Below are 17,777 nucleotides of genomic sequence, written 5' to 3' on the forward strand. Positions count from 1 at the left end.
GGCGGGAAATTGAGCCGAATTCAAGCGTTAAAAACCGAGCAGGATTACGAAGTTTTAAAAAAAACAAACAAACAGCTAAGAAGCTTAGAGTAAACCTTAGAATAATATTCCTAAATGCCCCTTAAAAAAATAAAACTCTTCAAGAGCAAGCATCTGGGGGTATTTCCCCATTTTTATGGTACACCGCTCCCTGGAGGGCAGCCATAGTGAACTCAATGTGCAGCTCCCCAGCGCTGCCTGCAGCTTGGCACCCTGCCAGGGTGGGACCCTGCTCAGCCCGCACGGCTGGGCTTGCCCTACTTACTAATGGCTTTGTAGTTCATTAGCGGTTCCCTGAGGTACTTACAGTCTGTGGGCAGGCAGAAGCCTGGCACTTCTCGTAGAACTAATGGCCGACTCCTGCCCTGGCTTTCCAGACAGGGTTTCCCTCACAGATGCCTCCCAGACAGCATGGTGGAAATGTGCTGTAACTGTTCCCATCTGTATCAAGGAGAGGTGACCCCTTCTCCCTTTCCCGCCTCCACCAGCCAAAGGACAGTTTTACATGGCAGGCTAGAGGTATTTGGCATAACTTGCAGGATGCAGCTTTTACCCTTTGGAGCAACCGTTCTCTGGTGCTTTCCTCGCATCTGCTGCCTCGAGGGCTTCTGCCAAGCTGGGAGACAGGTCCTTTCCCTCCATCCTCGTCCCCACAACAGACCTGCCATGCTCAGCGTCCCCTCACGGTGCGGAAGGGAGCAGGCCAGGCTGGCCCAGCTTCCAGCAGCTTCTGCAGGTGCCCCCTGCTGCCCCCTGCTCCTGAGGGGGTGAGGTAATGGCGGGAAGGCAGCGGGGTAGAGCTGGTAGCTTTGGGAGCTGCTGGCTGCTCCTCAGGGTGTTCATGAGCCCCGTGGCATAATCCTGGTCACTGGATCACAGAATGGTAGGGGTTGGAAGGGACCTTCGGAGATCATCTAGTCCAACCCCCCTGCCAGAGCAGGGTCACCCAGAGCACGACAGGAACACATCCAGGCAGGTTTTGAACATCTCCAGAGAAGGAGACCCCCACAGCCTCTCTGGGCTGCCTGTTCCAGTGCTCTGCCACCCTCAGAGTAAAGTTGTTTTTCCTCATGTTGAGGAAACCACTGAGTATTACCACTGAGTGGGTATGGAGGCAGTGGAGAGGCCTGGTGAGATGCTGGTGCCATCGGCTGCGGCAGTGCCCGGGGCTGGGCCTGTGGGGGGCCATTCCCTCCTCACCACGCCGGGCAGGACGTGGCCCCATGGCCCACCCCTTGAGTGACGGTTATGAGGGACAACACAAATCCTGCTGCCAGCCTGCCTGAGAACCTGCTTTGGTAAGGGCTTTCTGAAAGGCAAGAGCAATGAGGTCTGACTGGAATTTACTGCAGGAACCAGAAAGAGAAACCAAACTTAATGCTACAATATTGTAGGGCAAGCCATAATACTCTTCTTCTTATGCAGAACTCATGTTTTCTTTCACACATCTTAGTGCTGGAAATGGTTTCCCCCGAGTTTGTTGTCTAAATGAACTGCATTTTTGGGTTACGGAGTGAGCGTGCAGTAGAATATCAGCAAATATTCATTAGCTCAGATAGTAACATACACAACTCTTGTAGCCTCTGAGTTATACCAGACTTCACACTAACATGGGTGAAAGACAAGAAAGAGACCCACAACTGCTTTATTTTCTGCTAAGGAAAACTGAAGCGGGTGAACAGAGCCACTGAACCCGTTAGTCTCATGCCTTGCTAGCAACATGCTCAGACCTTGTCCCCTGGCCACAGACCTCTGCCCTAAAGGTGACTGCTAGCAGTTGGTGACCAGCTTCTCTAATTGACATCGTACTTCCAAAGTAAAGCAAAAGAGAGAACAAGAAAATTGTAAGTAAGGGTTTAGATACAAGTCTCCCCTCTTCAAATCTTCCCCTGGACTGCCCTGGGTGGTTATTTAGGAAAGCTCCTTCTCAAATACTCTCAAGATAACTGAGCTGTCATCCTATTTTCTTATTTCAGTCACCTATGGTGGAAAAAATGGCATTATAGACTTGATGATCTAGATGACCTGTAGGTTAAGGGCCTAATACAGGAATTAGAGTGACATTCTATGGCCCTTCTGGTTGAAGGAGTTCATAACAATCCCTCAGTATCTATGAACGTAGTGTATTGTAAAGTATCATTACAAAATAGATGTTTTTCTCCTGAAAAATCTCTTTTAAGCTTTCTGTTAACTATTTCTGGAGTAATAAACATGAAATTGGATACAGGTGGCTAGAGATTTGTTGCATTGTTAACAATGGAATTGCTTTTGCTATTAATAAATTCATCTGCCATGCCCATATACTCCAAAGCATATTATAAACTAATATACATTAAAGATAAGATGGAACATGCAAACTTTTCAGTTACATACAGTTGAGTGCTACATTTTAGCATCTTTTACTTAATGCTTTACTTAAATGGAAAAGTGATAGAAACCTGAAATGGTTTGAATATGATTACATATTATGTACTTTGGCCTCTCAGTTAGGTTTAATGCAGCGTCTCTTGAATTAAGTGCTGTGGCATACAGGAACAAAACAGTTTCAGTGAATTCCAGACCCACGTTCTATTTTAGTGAAGGATATTTTTGGAGGCGCATATGGTCCGTGTCATGAAGAAGAGAAGAGATATTTCCCTTTATGTCAGAAAACTTTTCACAAGGAATCTTGCACATTATTGTTCTTTTTCTTTATTGGATGAAGTATATGGTTTTATATCCTGTGAATGTCTCAGTATGTTTCAGTTGAAAGAAATCAAATAATCACATTTGCAGCACCAGGAAACTAACAAAAACAGGTTGTGAAAGTCTAACCAGACTGGAAAAAACACTGAGTAATATGGTATCTGGAATACTCTTGCATGTGAAGGGAGATGGCCTGCTTGTTCTAATGGGTCTCTGCAGAGCTGACTGAAAAATGGAATTTCCGTTTTACAAAAAACTCTGAATATTTCAGCACTTGGTTTTGTCTCAAATTAGGATGAAAAGTCTATGAGCATTTTTCATCAAGGGGATACAGTTTGACATCTCTGTAATAAAATGGTTCACGCAAAGAGACATTTATGTATTTCTACGTATTGCAGCTGTATTTGGAGTCTTCAGTCATGATGGGGCACAGTTGATGAATATAATGAAAAATAGAGCCTGATCTGAGAAACAGGAGAGTTCTGCATTAGAAGATGAATTCAAGGAACAAACAAAAGAAAAAAGGTAACACTGAGACGGTTATGCTTCATGTAATAAATTGTTATACTACAATAGCCCTTAAAAATAATAATTATTTTTCCACACTCACCATCAAAAGAACTCCCTTTCTACTCCAAGTTTTTTGTTATTATTTGAGAGCCTAGCCACTTTCAGAATGTGTTTTGGGGTCTTCCACTGTAAGACTGGAATCTATTTATCTGTTGATTGATCTGCCGATGCTGGTGCCATGTAGTAATCAAATTAAATTGAACAAACGTGGTTTCTTTCTCACAGGTGAATTATTTTCCTGTAATTTTTAAGTGCTGGTACTCTCTCTTCTATGATCAGTTTTAGTTGTAGTTTGAGTAGCTGTAGGGTTTTTTCCTGTAAACAGCATCAAAGTTTGCATTTTGTAGTTGCTGTCTATCAGCTTGTGATAAGTCTATTGCTACCTGATAGTATTGCTGGGTTGTGTAGGTGTTATTTAAAGGTACCTGTACAGTACTGAGTTGTTTTTCTGCCTAAGGAACATCTCTGGGATAGTAGAGAGATACTTGGGAGGTAAGCACTGCAAGACTGAAGAGGTGAGGTAAAGAGTTAATGTTGTGGAAGAGGATGGGAAAGGTGGGGCCAGGATGTCAGAGCACAGAGATGGGGGGGGGTTGCGGCGGACAGAGTGGTGAGTGAATATTCCGGTAGCTGTATGTGTGTGTGTAGGTGCTTTCCTACTTAGCTTGATTACTTTTTAAGAAGAAAACCCCTGAAAGTTCACTTCTGGGCCCCACATAGGTCTTTGGTTGTTTAATATCAATTTGCTTCCCCTATTAATGACTCTTGTAGTAGCCTCTCATACTGTTTTATGTTGCGTTTGTGTGTGTATTTCATGTCACATAAACTATGCAGTCTCTTGATTCTTTTCTAACAAAAAATGGAACCCACAAAGATATCTTAAAGCAAATAGTACAGACTACATGTGTGAGCACATGAGGCTTCCTTTTATGAAGGAAGGATGGGGAAATATGTTAAAATAGCTTTTTTTCAACTATTTTGAAGAATTATCACTACTGAAAAGTAACCTCTTTGTTTTGTGTGATTTAAAAGCAAAGCAGAAAATAGAAGAGAGAACAGGACATATTTTTGTATGATAGGCTAGAGTACAGATTTACAATTGCAACACGTCAGATTGTTTAAGCTCTCTGCTATATGCTTCTTGCAAGTAGCTACAGTACTGTGAACAGGGATAGCTAGTGTTTCTTGCGTTGTGGGTTTTGGTTCTGAGGGTTTTCTTTCCTTTTTTTTCACCAATGGAATCTATCTTTTATTTTCATCTCTAAAATGAGCATTAAAATAAGAAAACAGTCTTTAAGAGTTTTCATCTATTGTCGTGTTAAGCTGTAGTAAATGTTTCTCTATTACAGCTTTTGATTGATAAGATACATGGCAAAGAAAGTTGTTGAGTAAGTAAGAAAAGTGTCTGTTAGATACAGAATCTGGGAAGTCATTTCCACAGCTCCCTGAAAACAAGCCCACTTTTCAGTGAAGCACTGCAAAACTGTTTCACAAGCCCTGCATTTTGTATGAATTATTGTGCTGTTTTATCTAAGTGGAGAAGTCAAGTAAAAGATTCATATGAAGTTTTATGGAACTAGTGAGTTTCTTTACTCTGGTTATGGAGCCAATAAAATTCACCCTGGCAGGGAATATCAGTTTTGAAGCAAAATTGGTCAAACTAGCCAGAAGTCTGGATTCCATTGTTGTATTTTTCTTCCTCTCAGAAGTCATATTGGCTGTAACATGGTTATACTATTTCTCCTGAATAAAAATTTAGTACTCTGTTTACTCAGTATACCTAGCATTATAAAACTCCAAAATGGTCTTTTCTTAGGTAGGAGGTGTTATTTCAAATTACAAAAATGAATACATTGGGAGACATGTACGATCATCTATATTTCTGGCACTAATATTCACTTTTTAACTGTAGGTTTGTTTAGCTGCCTCTAACTGTGTGCTAGGAATAAGGTTGCCACACTCATTATATAGCGACTTATGCTTATTGATAATTCTGAACTCGTGGACCGTTCTTGTAGGATTTCTTCCTGTTTCTGCAACAAACACTGTGGGGAAAATGAAGTTATTAGTCAAGCCAGTACCTGGTAGACTCTGTCAGCCCCTCCATACTTTCTGGTGAAGTCCTGTAGAATTTTTTTGTCAATGTAAACTCTCACATCTCAAGAACTAGCAAGGTTGTGGTAGGCTTTTGGAATGAGAACAGAATAAGTGTACGATCATATTGCATAATAAAGGTATTGAACCTACTAATTTGTACATCAGCATAAGACTCAGAGTGTACAAAAGGCATATCTGTCAGGGGGATTTCCCCTGAAATTTTTTGTGCTATGCTTCAGTTAGGATAGTGTGGTAAGTCCTGCATGTGCTGATTGTAGTGTATCAATGTATTAATAGCAATGCCCGTTTGCAATGAGTTAGACCTATGATTTGAGTAACTGATGTCAATGATCAAGCAGTAGTTGTAAAATGCACTAGAGTGAAAACTGATTGAAAATCCGTATGTTGAAAGAGTGCTATATGTAATATATGTTATTACTGAGATAACCTAAAACCCACTCTAATTAGGAATTTTGCTTATGTCTAGCTATACCAAAACTGATTTTTTAGGAAACTAAACATATAAACAGACAGACTTTGCTGCCTAGCCCCATTTCCGATTTTGATACTACGAGTCAGGACTATACTGGTAAAGCTACTAATCTAGGGTGTAGCTCTTCAGTATTATAAACATAAAAGTAAGTAAAATTGAGTGGCAAATTGTGCCACCTCTTTCTCACTGTGAATAGTTGATTAGAAGTGGTGAAGTTACTACACACTTGTGAACATCCCTCTCACCAGGTGAGCCGCATTAAATGATCGTGTGTGCACCCCAAAACCAGTTACAGTTGTTAAGTGTGTGTTAGCTACAACTAGTTTTGCCTTCAGGTTTTTTGAGCTAATGCATTTTAGCTTACATTTGCCATGGGATAAGAGCATGCATGCATGCAGGCAGTTAATGTTGCTCAGCTGATGAATGGTAAGGTATTAAGCTGCGTGCTTTGACTACTTGCCATTGTTTGTGATACCTTTTAGAAAGGTTTCATTTGCTGTCTGTTGTGGTGGTGGATTTGATAGATCACAGCAGGTACTTAGTAGAGTGTTTGTCTGCATGCCTTTTTCTAGGCTTTTCCTTTAAGCCAAGAAAACTCTTAGTTACTTATGTTAAGTATTTTTATTATAGGATCAGGTGCACAGATTGAGCCTTCTGAGGCAGTTTGAACCCATCCCCCCTTATTAGGGTACCTGTTAAGTAGTATCTTAAAGAGCTGTCTGTTTCGAAGACCATCATATCAGAATCGTCTGAAAATAATATTCCATAAAGCCTGAGTCATAAAACACTGTCTCTGGCTAAAGGTTTGTAATTTTGATATATAATGCTGTCGTACTTGTATGAAGTCAAGCACACGAGGATAAGCTTAGTTTAGCATCTCAGGTTTAGTATTTAACAATGAAGTGTCTTTAAGAGTATTTGGGGGGGGGGGATCTGTACATTTGAGAATAGTATCTAAAAATTCTTTCCTACTCATAGATTCTGTGTGTTTCCATGACAGTTAAATTGCTGTCATTCACAAGAGTACAGGGAGATCTTATAAACACGCTTTCATGTTGGAATTGGTTGTATTTTTCACTTGCATAAAAAGATATATGAAACTCAATGCAAGACAACTACATATGTCTGGGTTCTAATAACATAAGTCACTTGGATTTTTCACTTTCATTGCCCTAATGTCCCGAAAACATCTTAAATTATCAGGTATACTAATATCGCTCCTTCATAGCTCTGTACAGTGTCTTTACGAATAATACATGTCTGTGTATAGAGAGATAGCTACATTAACACACACACACACACATGCACATGCTGGATAGACATTTCTTTTTTTGAGCACTAAGGCTTTTAAGTATCTGTTGTTTCCATTTTCATGTCTCCAAAGCTTTTATGTGAATTCTTCCAGCACATTTCTCATTATTCTCTCAACCTTTCCTCTGCTGGATGGCTGGGGTTTCCAGACGTATAACCTGAAATGTCCTGGGAGAATTTACATAAAAACAATAAAGCCAAGGAAATGGAAACCACAGAATATATACATAAATTTTTTTCAGTCTTTGCTAAGAAGCTCATTGGTTAGTATTTACAGAGGAATTCAATTTTCCATATTAACATCCTTTTCACTGTGAAGCAAATGTGGGAGAATGGGATAGTAAGAATCATTACTTAAGTGAATGGGGGCTTATATGTTAATCTCATTAATGATTAAAAGATTTTACTTTTTTCTATCCTAGTATACCAAGAAGAACATCCCATGAAAAAAATCATACAAATGGCTAAATTAAGCAAATGTTAATGCAAAACTTTGAAGGGATTTTTCTTCCTATTTGAGAAAAGTTTAAATTTTTTTTTGTTTATTTATCTAAACGCATATAAAGGAATACTGGTTTCTGTTATCTATACTCATAGCATCCTCTGAAAGCAAATCATTAAAACTGATACAGCTGCTTATATGATCAATAGTACAGTAAAACAATTTTGGTTTCTATTGAGGCTGCTTGTTAATAATGAGTTGTGTACTTGTCTCTGGGAAATGCCTCTGGCAGGTTTTGACAAGACCTTCCTGATGGTAAGCTTCTCATATCACAGAAACCACTACCATAACTGTCATATTGTCCTGATACTGATTTTTTTCTGCAGAAAGGGCAGGCCAAATAAACACAGACTTAAGATTTTTTTCTTAGCTCCAGAGTTTTTAACTTAATGGTTTTCGTTAAGAAGAAGTTTCCCCCACATTTTACAGAAAATACTGGTATTTAATTAGTAAAAATGCCCAGAAACCAAAATATTTGGATCTGGTGTTACAGTTTTCCACAGCAGTTAGGATTTGTGTATTTCATATTAATTCTATATTATTTTGGTTGTCTGACTAGGTTCCTGGTGCACCGCTGAACCACACTTAAGGATTTGTATAATGGTGAAGGAGCCTTTGTGTATATCCAAAAAGCATCACAATGCATGTAACAGGTATATTAGAATATCCTAGTTCATAGCTGGACCTGAGACATTGCCATTAGCTTTCTCAATAAGACAGGTAATTAGCAGTGCTAAAACAATGCATTGTAATTGCAGAAAAGAATAACAATGGGTTAAAAAAAAAAAAAAAGGCAGAGATGAGATTGTAGCATGTAGGATACTTGCATAAACCTAAAAGCCAGGAGGAAAAAATTGCTGTGTAGTTCATACCTGTGGATAGGATGAAGGTGATGGGTAAAGATGAATTCCTAGAATTAAGGGAAAAAGTCTGAGAGAGAGGTCTGCTTTACTAAAGGTCCCATTTTAGGGGTTAAATAAAAGGTAACAACCATCCAATTTTAAACCTGGAAATGATCAAATTCATATTAATTCAATTTGTTCTAATGAAAACAGTGAAAACACTATTCTTAGTTGAAACCACCGCTGCAAGCGTCCTCATATTTCTTGATATTACAATAGTTTGTAACTTCATTAGTTTGAGAGAAATACATTTGTAACTACATCAAGGAATTATTACTGTAATGAATGTGCTGGAGTTTTATACTCTGCATGGAGAAAATAACTCTCATGAAACAATGAAAAGTTATTGTTTGTATATGTTTTCTTTCTGTGAAATGCTGATGCTCATCAAGTGTTTAGAAAGAGCGTGAAGTTCTGTTAATTGATAACTTATGAGCCTTGAGGGCTGGAATTGATTCCCTTGCTTTTTGTAGGAAGAGTTGGATCTAATAGTTCTTAGAAAAGGGACAATATGGATCACGTCTTCCAGACCAAACTTGCCTATGATTGACAGTTCAAAAATACCTAAGGGAGTTAGGCGCCTTACCACAATAGCAAGTCACTGGGAACCAGACGCCTAAGGGTCTTAAGAGGTCTTGGAAATTGAAGTATTAAGAGGGATGCTTGTATCCCAGTTAGGGGTACTCGTTCATCTAGTGAAAGCATCTTGTGCAGCTGGCAATAGTCATGACGGAACCTTTACATGGGAAATTTAACTGTGTATAATCTGGGTATAACTTGCCTAAATACTGCAGTCCTAGTGGATAGATGCTGTGAACTATAGTACAGAAAAGTTTATCCAGGGGAATAGTACAAATAGTCTTTGTTATCAAACAGTGATTTCCCTATGAATGAGGGGTTAGAATTTTCTGCTGAATGAACTTATCAAATAAAATGACTTGGGATAAATAAAAATGTTAGTTTAGAGAAAATCAGTGTGTTTCGTTTAATATTTTTTACTTAAACGAAAATTTTAAAATGAACTTATTTTAAAGATCTAAAAAATGAAACATTTCTTCGAAAATTTTTTCAAAAAAGCATTCTAATTCCGTAGTAATGTTGACGAAGGAGAGTTACTTTTACCTCAGGAAAATTTTTACTCTAAGCAGAGAATTTGTTTGGGAGGTTTAACTTTGCGTAAAGGCAGTTTCCAGCCTTCCATTGAAATATTTTGAACCTCTTCTTCTTAGTTTGAATGAATGCTCACCAGTTTGAGCAGCTCTTCTCTGACTTGTTCTATTCAAAGGACTTGGAAAAGAAGAAAGGATCGTGTCAGTCGCTATCCTGCTGACAAGATTGAGATACATGGCCTGGTTCAAAATTACCTTTTCTCTTGCTGATGTGGGAAGAACTGCAGAAGAGGAAGAACTGGAAAGCTAGAGACTGCCTGGTAGGATGCAGTGGTTCCTCAGACAGTAGGCTTAGCGTGTGTCAATATCCAAACACAAAATCATTTGTTTCTCCTTTTGCTTACATTATATTGTTTTGTTTGCTTCTCTGAATATATAACTATTTCTAATCACATTTTGTCCTTCCTGGTTTCCAAGTTCTTTTTACAGTTTTTGCAAAGATTTCACATGGGAATGGTTTCAACACATGTATTTAGGCTTCATACTAAATGCGTAAGGTTACACACAGCACATTGATTCTAGGTAATTTGTCCTGCAACAAGGTGCCTTCTGCCTAACTTGCTACTATAGCTAATGTATCACTATCTCAAGTAATTTGAATTTACTAGCTTGATGGGAAAGCTGGCAAAGATATTGGTCAAAAATAAAAATATAGATGTTATTTCAATTTTTTTATTATTATTTTACATGCTGTTTTAATTAGTAAATTGCAAACAGTGGCTTCAGGCCTATTCCAAGTATTCCTCCAGTTACAATATTAACAGACATAAACAGAAGTTTAATCCATCAGATTTGGTCATGGATTTCCCATTAAATTTGTCCCCGAAGTGATTCAACATCCCAGTTCTTAACAGCTCACTGAACATACCCAGTCAGTTGTAACTGGACTGTATACAAATTACTGCCACGTTCAGCAAAATCCATGGAATTGTTCTGACTCCCTAGGGAAAGTTTTGTTGAACTTTGCAAAACTGTGAGGTTTTGTTAGATTTTATTTTATTTTTCAGTGTCTTTTCAAGCAAAGATATTCCAGACTCGTTTTTCTAAAATTTACATGGTTGTGGGCCTGGCATTTTTTGTACGTGCTCCACTTTCACAGTAGTGTAAATCTCTTGGCTTCATTGACATTTCTCCTGATTTCTATCTTTTATAGCATTTCATGAAGAAGCAGCTGGTGAGCCCAGTTTAATCATAGGATATGAAATATGATTATGCATTCTACTTAGGCTACCATATTTATTATTTTGTTCATAATCTATTTTTTATTATTAGACTAATAAAAATTAAAGTTACCCTAAGAAAGTAATGATTTTTATCTATGTCCAGTAAGACTTAGTGTACGTTACAGCAGCAGATGTGGATCACCAGTTATGCCTTGGTAGATCACTGTATATTTTTGTTTACCTTACGTTTCTTTTCTACGGATCAAAATTTCACATGCATAACTACTGGGATGGAAATAAAGAGGTCCTTATGATGGATTTAGACCGTAGCATTTGCGTATACTAAGAGCAAAGTATGTCAAATTTCTGTCTTTCCATTCAACTTTCTTGTTGAATGAAGCCTGAGGGCCACAGGTAGATACACAGTACAGTATTCGCTAGCGAATTCCATATGGAATTACTAGCATCTAAGTATCTCATGCTATCATATCATCCAGATAACTGATCTGAATATTTGGTCTTAGCTGTTTGGTCTACTTTATTCCTAATTCTTCTCACCTACCAGGCCTATGATATTTTGCACAAGTGATTTTTCACATTTGTTGAATTATTTCCTAATGTAATTATTTTGTGTGCTCTTTGCCTGGGCTTGTGACAGATGAAGGAAAAGCAACGTACTAAATTAAAAGATTACAGAGGATGATTTTTAGTACTGCAGTTCTGACCCTGGTCTTATTTGCAAGCATGGCTAGAATGTTCACAAAGTTTAAAAAAAAAAAAAAAGCTTTCTGTCTATAGCTTTCTTTCCTTATTATTGGTTTTGGGCATCTGGTTTCAAGGTTGGTCTGAAATTTGATCTTACTCAAATTGTCTCAATGCATTTCAGCAACATATGTCATTAATGAAGGGAGCTGGGTAACCAGTCCCACCATTGTTTGTAATTCAGCCTATGACAGGCAGCAGGAAAGCAGAACAGTTTCAGCCAGACCCAATTAGGAAAACATGCCCAAGGCATAGGCTATAGCATAAACAGAGATATGTCAGGCTCCTCCCTAGAAGAAAACCGAAAGTGTACACTTGGCAATGATGCTTTGTTTTTATTCTGAACAAGAAACCTGTTGAACAAAACCAAGTCCTTATTTTGACATTGGTATGGTTAACGGCAAGGATAAAGAATCATTCCCAATGAAGACAAAGATAAACTGGAAAAGGGTGATCTGTGGATTGCAGGTGCTGCAGTAATGTTTATGCAAAATAATAACCTCCTAAATTAAAAATGTACAGAATTACAAAAGCATATTTTTGTCTGAAAGAAACACACTCAAAATATAAACACTAGTCTTGTCAGCAATTAGATATTTCCCTATCACGTTTCAGAGTGTAATGCTGTGAACGGGGAAGATTCTTCTGAAGGGAACTGCCATTCCACAACATGCCCTTACATGAAGAATAATGTTACAGAGACTATTCTGGAATTGAGCAACTTAGTCACAGCAAGAAGAATGCTTGCAAAAGAGGTAATACATTAAAAAAGTAGTATTTATCATTTCTGTTGAATCCTTAGTCTGTGACATCAAAATGTTTAATAGGTGTCTCTTACCTCGCAGCCCTCCTGAGATATACTTAATAATCTTGCAGATTGGAAGTCTGAAGCATCTGGAAGATTAAGTAACTTTCCCAAAATCACACAGACATTTCTTGTTTTGTTATGACAGCAAGTGATTACCAGAGCCAAGATTATTCCCAAACTGCCTTACTTCCCTTCTCTAATAGCATCTTACCAGATATGTGGCTTGCAGGATAAGGAAGAAGGAAAGACAGAGAAGGGAAATATGTGCAGGATTCTTCCATAAATTGAATTAATAAATCGAGCCCATCTTTATATAACTCTCACTGTCCAGTAACGTCAGACTACTTTAGAAGAGAAAGTTTTTATTACTCTGCCTATTTTACCGATGGGGAAACTGAAATTAGAAGTGATTTGACAAAGACAAAAGTCCTGCAACAGATAAATTTGCAGGCCTGGGAAAAGTAACCAAGTCTCCCAACCCCCATGAGACAGGAATAACTTATACTCATTAAATGAGCTGGCATTCGCCCTGTTTCATTTGGCAGTGTAATACAGTGCAGAGGGAATGGTGTTCTTTCCATTAGGTGCTTCAATGATGCCACTTTAATAGAAGAATGAAAAGGAATGCTAGACTCCAAGCATTCCCTAAGGTATAAGATTGACTGAACTGAGCAGTTGGAGGAAAAAACCTGGAAAGGAATAGCAACAGAAGTAGTATCTCAACAATAGCTTCTGAGGAAAATTAATTTGAAATGTTGATGGAGAAAGTGTAGGGTTGAGGAATAAATGCTGAAAAGTGGTGTCAGAAGCACCAGGACAAAGGCTGGGAGAACTATGAAGGCAGTGTGGCAAGAAAATCAAACTCACAGAAATGTAAGTGAACACCTAATTTTTGCCTATAAGGGCCAACCTGTCTCTCTTCCTTTACGTTGCTGGCCAGGCAAGGAAGATCTTGAATTTTGTTTTTGCAAAGGCAGGTTTATTACAAATTACACGTTTCATGAGCATGCATCACTTCAAGTGGGGTAGAATTAATTGTCTGCCATTTTTTACTTCACGGACAGAACAATGTAAGGAAAGTAGAACTGAACTTGTGAGATAGATAGCCAAAGAAGCTGCTGCTTTGTGGCGTTTTCAAATGGAAACAGGATCCTAAATTGGATTGCAGAAGTTGTTCCAGTGACTAGGCTAAAGTAGCTCTATGAAATTGCTGTATTTTCGGTAGGTAGCCAGTAGGGAAGGAAGATGTATTTGTCTCACATAGGCCTGTAGAGATACCTCTGTATGCCACATATTTTCTTCTGGGTTGAGCGTAACATTTTCATTTAGAGATATCAGATCACTAACTATCCTATTGAAATATATTTCTCCCCATTCAGTAAAATATTATGATAATGTCTCTGAGAAGCATGGACTAGAGTGATGTGGGAAAGTATCAAAGTGGATATGATGAAGTTATGAAGACTTTGAGTCCATAGGACTGTAAGAAGAGATTTAAAGCTATATCTGTGGCTATTTAAAGCTACATCTGTAGTTCTCTCAGATTTGGAATTAATGCTGATAATTTATTTCTTATAAAGTACATACAAAAAAACCCCCTCATATGATCTCATTAATGTTAAAGGGAGTTTTGCTGTGGGTGACATTAGGGACAGAACTGGGTCCTGGTTTATTATAAATAGAAACTCAACAAGTTATTTTCATACAAAGTCCAATAACAAAGGGAATAAGTTAATGGGAAGGGAAATTGAAGCAGCAAATATTGATGATTTTAAGAGAAACCTGGGTATGTGTGAGGAGAAGGAAGACATTGAAAGGCAAAGAGAAAAAGAGGGAAGGCAGGATTTTGACCCGCCAAAGGGGGAGCAGGTGGTCAGATGTTACTACTCTGTTAAGACATTTTCAGTTTAAAAGAATTTTTGAGTTCTTGAATAAGGAATTGATCTTCTGGTATTCTTGGTCTGGAAAATTTGTTGCTTTCAAGAAACTGTGACACGTGCATCTGGTCTGTTTGTAAATTGCCTCCCACAGAACAGCGCTTACCTGTTAATTCCTATGAAAACTGGTTTGCGTATTTTGAGTCAGCTACTATACAAGAAGCAGTTGATAAAATGATTCCAGAACACTTCTGATACAAGAAGACAATGTTGCTGTGGTAGCTGTTGGCATTCCTAGATCCTCTTTTTCTCATTGCTGTTCTTGTGCTCTTCATAGTTAAAATCTGATGCTTCTATGTGATCTTAGATAGCATCTTATTTTAATGACTTTTCCATCCCAATTAGAAATCAAGCACAAAATCTGGGGGTCTTGCAAAATAAAAGGAACAGGAACAGAGATAAATAAACAGATATGCATTTTTCCCATCACTTTATTTACATTTGGGCTAGTTCTGGCAGGTATTTGAGTTAGTTTCAGTTGCTATATGGTCTCCTGAGTCACTTTCAGTTGCTACATTGTCTGGTGGAGAAGGCAGTGCAGTATGAGTTATAGTTAGACAATCCTGAGTTCTTTAAGTATCACTGATTTCACTTGAAGAAGGAAGGAAGGTGTCTTGAGACCTATGTAGGCATTTAAATGATCTTTACTAATGTAGTATCTGAGATCCTCATATTTAAGAAACAAATAATAATAACATTCTGCCGTGTTAATGTTTAAGGCACCGGTTTGTTTAGAGACAGACCATTACACTTTAATTATCAAACAGAACATAGACTTTGCCCTGCTAATCATTGTGTCAACTCCAGTATTTTTCTTGTCATGTCAACTGCATGCTCTGTATCCATAAATGAACTATTATGACACTCAGCCAAAAAATTGCTTTCTGCATAAATCAGAATTGTGATCACTTCGTGCCAGTGGTGCATATTTCATAATATATGTCCCAGTGATGCACGTACTATACACCTGTAGCTTCTGGGCAGTCTATATATGCTGGTGCATAGTAAGTCAATTCAAGTATGTGTACTCCATGATGATAGAAAACTGTCTGTTATTGGGTCAGGTTTCATCCAGGTGTTTTCGCTGAGGAAGATTACTACAAAAGATTAGAAGTAGATGTGTTTTAGTAAATATGATGCAAAAGAAACAGTTAACTTCTATATAGGCTTACAATGATGAAAACTTGTGGGTCTTTTTTCAGAGTACAGCAGTTAGTTTCACATTTAAGATTAAAAACAAAAAAAGTTTCATGAAAATTGTAATTATTTTAAGTCATGTACAATTATATGAATAAATGTAAATTTCTGGCATAGTAAGTTTACAACGTGGAAAGACAAACCATACTACTTTTATGGTGAAGGAATTGTCTGCAATTTATTAGTAGAGCTTTAAAATAGGTATTCCACTGCAGGTCTGGTAAAAGTTCAATTGATTGCAAAATCATTGTATGCATTGAACTGAATTATCAGATGATGTAACTAACTTACAACATGCCTTATCTTCATGGTAATTAAAATAGAAAATCATGCATGACTGCATTAATTTTGTTTTACCCATTCATGCTTTTTCCACATATTCTTCAAATTGCCAAACATGGGACACATTGTAACTGTGATTTATATATTATATTCCAACTGTTTTAGCAAAAATGTAAAATTAGGTGGTATCTGCCACCTGTGAGTGAGCTCCACAAGGATATATTTATCGATCATGGGCCCATAGGGCAGACATGGAAATCTTTTTGCAAAGGAAGTAGTATAATATTGGGACAATGCTAGGTCATTTATGAAACACGTTCTGTGCTCGTTGTGGCTGCTCCATAGAGTTTTCATGTTCTAGCAAGAAAATCAACAGGTATGACATTCTCTACTCAATTTACACTATTCATCATTTCTGCTACTCACCTCAGTTGTTCTCTCCCACTTCTGTTCTCTTAGCTGACCAAGGTATGTCCTGTTTAATGGCCGTATGTGCTTTAAGAGTTGATGTATAATTGGGATGCCAGTCATGAATTACACTGTATCCATTATATTTCACTCCTATTATAATGGTCAGTTGTGACACTAATTACATACTGAAGAAAGGAGTATTTGGGAAATTTGGAAAATCACCAGGGAAACATGACCTAGAGATACACCAAACCAGATACCTGTGTCTCTGCCCACTGAGAACTTCAACCTCCTCTCTACATTCTCCCTCTCCTGCTCTCTTTTCTTCCTCCCCTTTAATGACTGTTGCTTCAGCTCCCCGTGCATTGACAACCCTTCTAGGTAATTTTCTCTCCACATTTGTAAGTCACCTGCAAGCCACCTTCTTAAGAAAATCCTGATAATGCCACAGAATGATATAGCATCCGCAAATCACCAGAGATGGTGATTATAAGACAGTTTTAGAAAAGAGCTAAGGAATTTCATGGTTAAAAATGGCCCATTGTGATCATCCTTGCTGACCTCATGCTCCAGAATTTCATCTCTAATTATGTATGCATTGGGATTTATAACGTGTAACCAAGTTAGAGTAAATCTTTCAGAATCATTAATCCTGAACTGTTGTCACAAATCATAGAAAGTTTATGACATCCTTAGATCTTTAGATCTTTGCTGCATCTCAGCCAACTAGACACATAGAATCATAGGGTTGGAAAGAACCCTCTTCTATTTATTTTGAGAGTTAATATTCCCTTCCTATTGTTAAAATTATCTAAATGACAATGTGTAGAACCATTTTGTCCTAGTCATGGTAATAATTTTGCTCAGGCTCCCTGCATGTGCATATGACTCCCAAACAAGCTTTACCTTCCTCACTGTAACTCCTCACTCCCTTTCTCTCTTCTCTTTCCCATGTCTGTCTTCAAATCATCATTTATTCCTATGCCACTCATCCTCTTATCTGTTTGGAAGTAGGCTGTGTCAAAAATATTATCAGAACACATGGACAGTGGAAGTTGGAAGTGTGGGGAGCTAAGATTGTGTGTGTAGAGGAATAGTGAAGAAATTGATAGCATTTCACAAGGAAACTTTTGTGTATTTACATTACAAAGTTTAGCAAGGATGTTATTGAAATAACCTTATGTAGAAAATTTATTTGTGCTGTGGCTCCGAAGTTACTGCGTCAAATTTGAAAGCCACATTCTAATGTTTAAGTGTGAAACAGAAAAGTAGTCCTGCTTGAAGTGTGAATCTCAGTGCATTCATAACTGTGGCGTCACTACTGAAACTTCCACAGCATTTATATAATGTACATTTCAGACGCACACTTGGCACTGTGTTCCACTCAGTCTTGCTTGTATAGGATTTGATATAACATTCAGGTTTCTGTTTTGCTTAACTGTTGTACTG

The sequence above is a fragment of the Rissa tridactyla genome, chromosome 4, assembly GCF_028500815.1.
Source record: "Rissa tridactyla isolate bRisTri1 chromosome 4, bRisTri1.patW.cur.20221130, whole genome shotgun sequence".
NCBI lineage: Eukaryota > Metazoa > Chordata > Aves > Charadriiformes > Laridae > Rissa > Rissa tridactyla.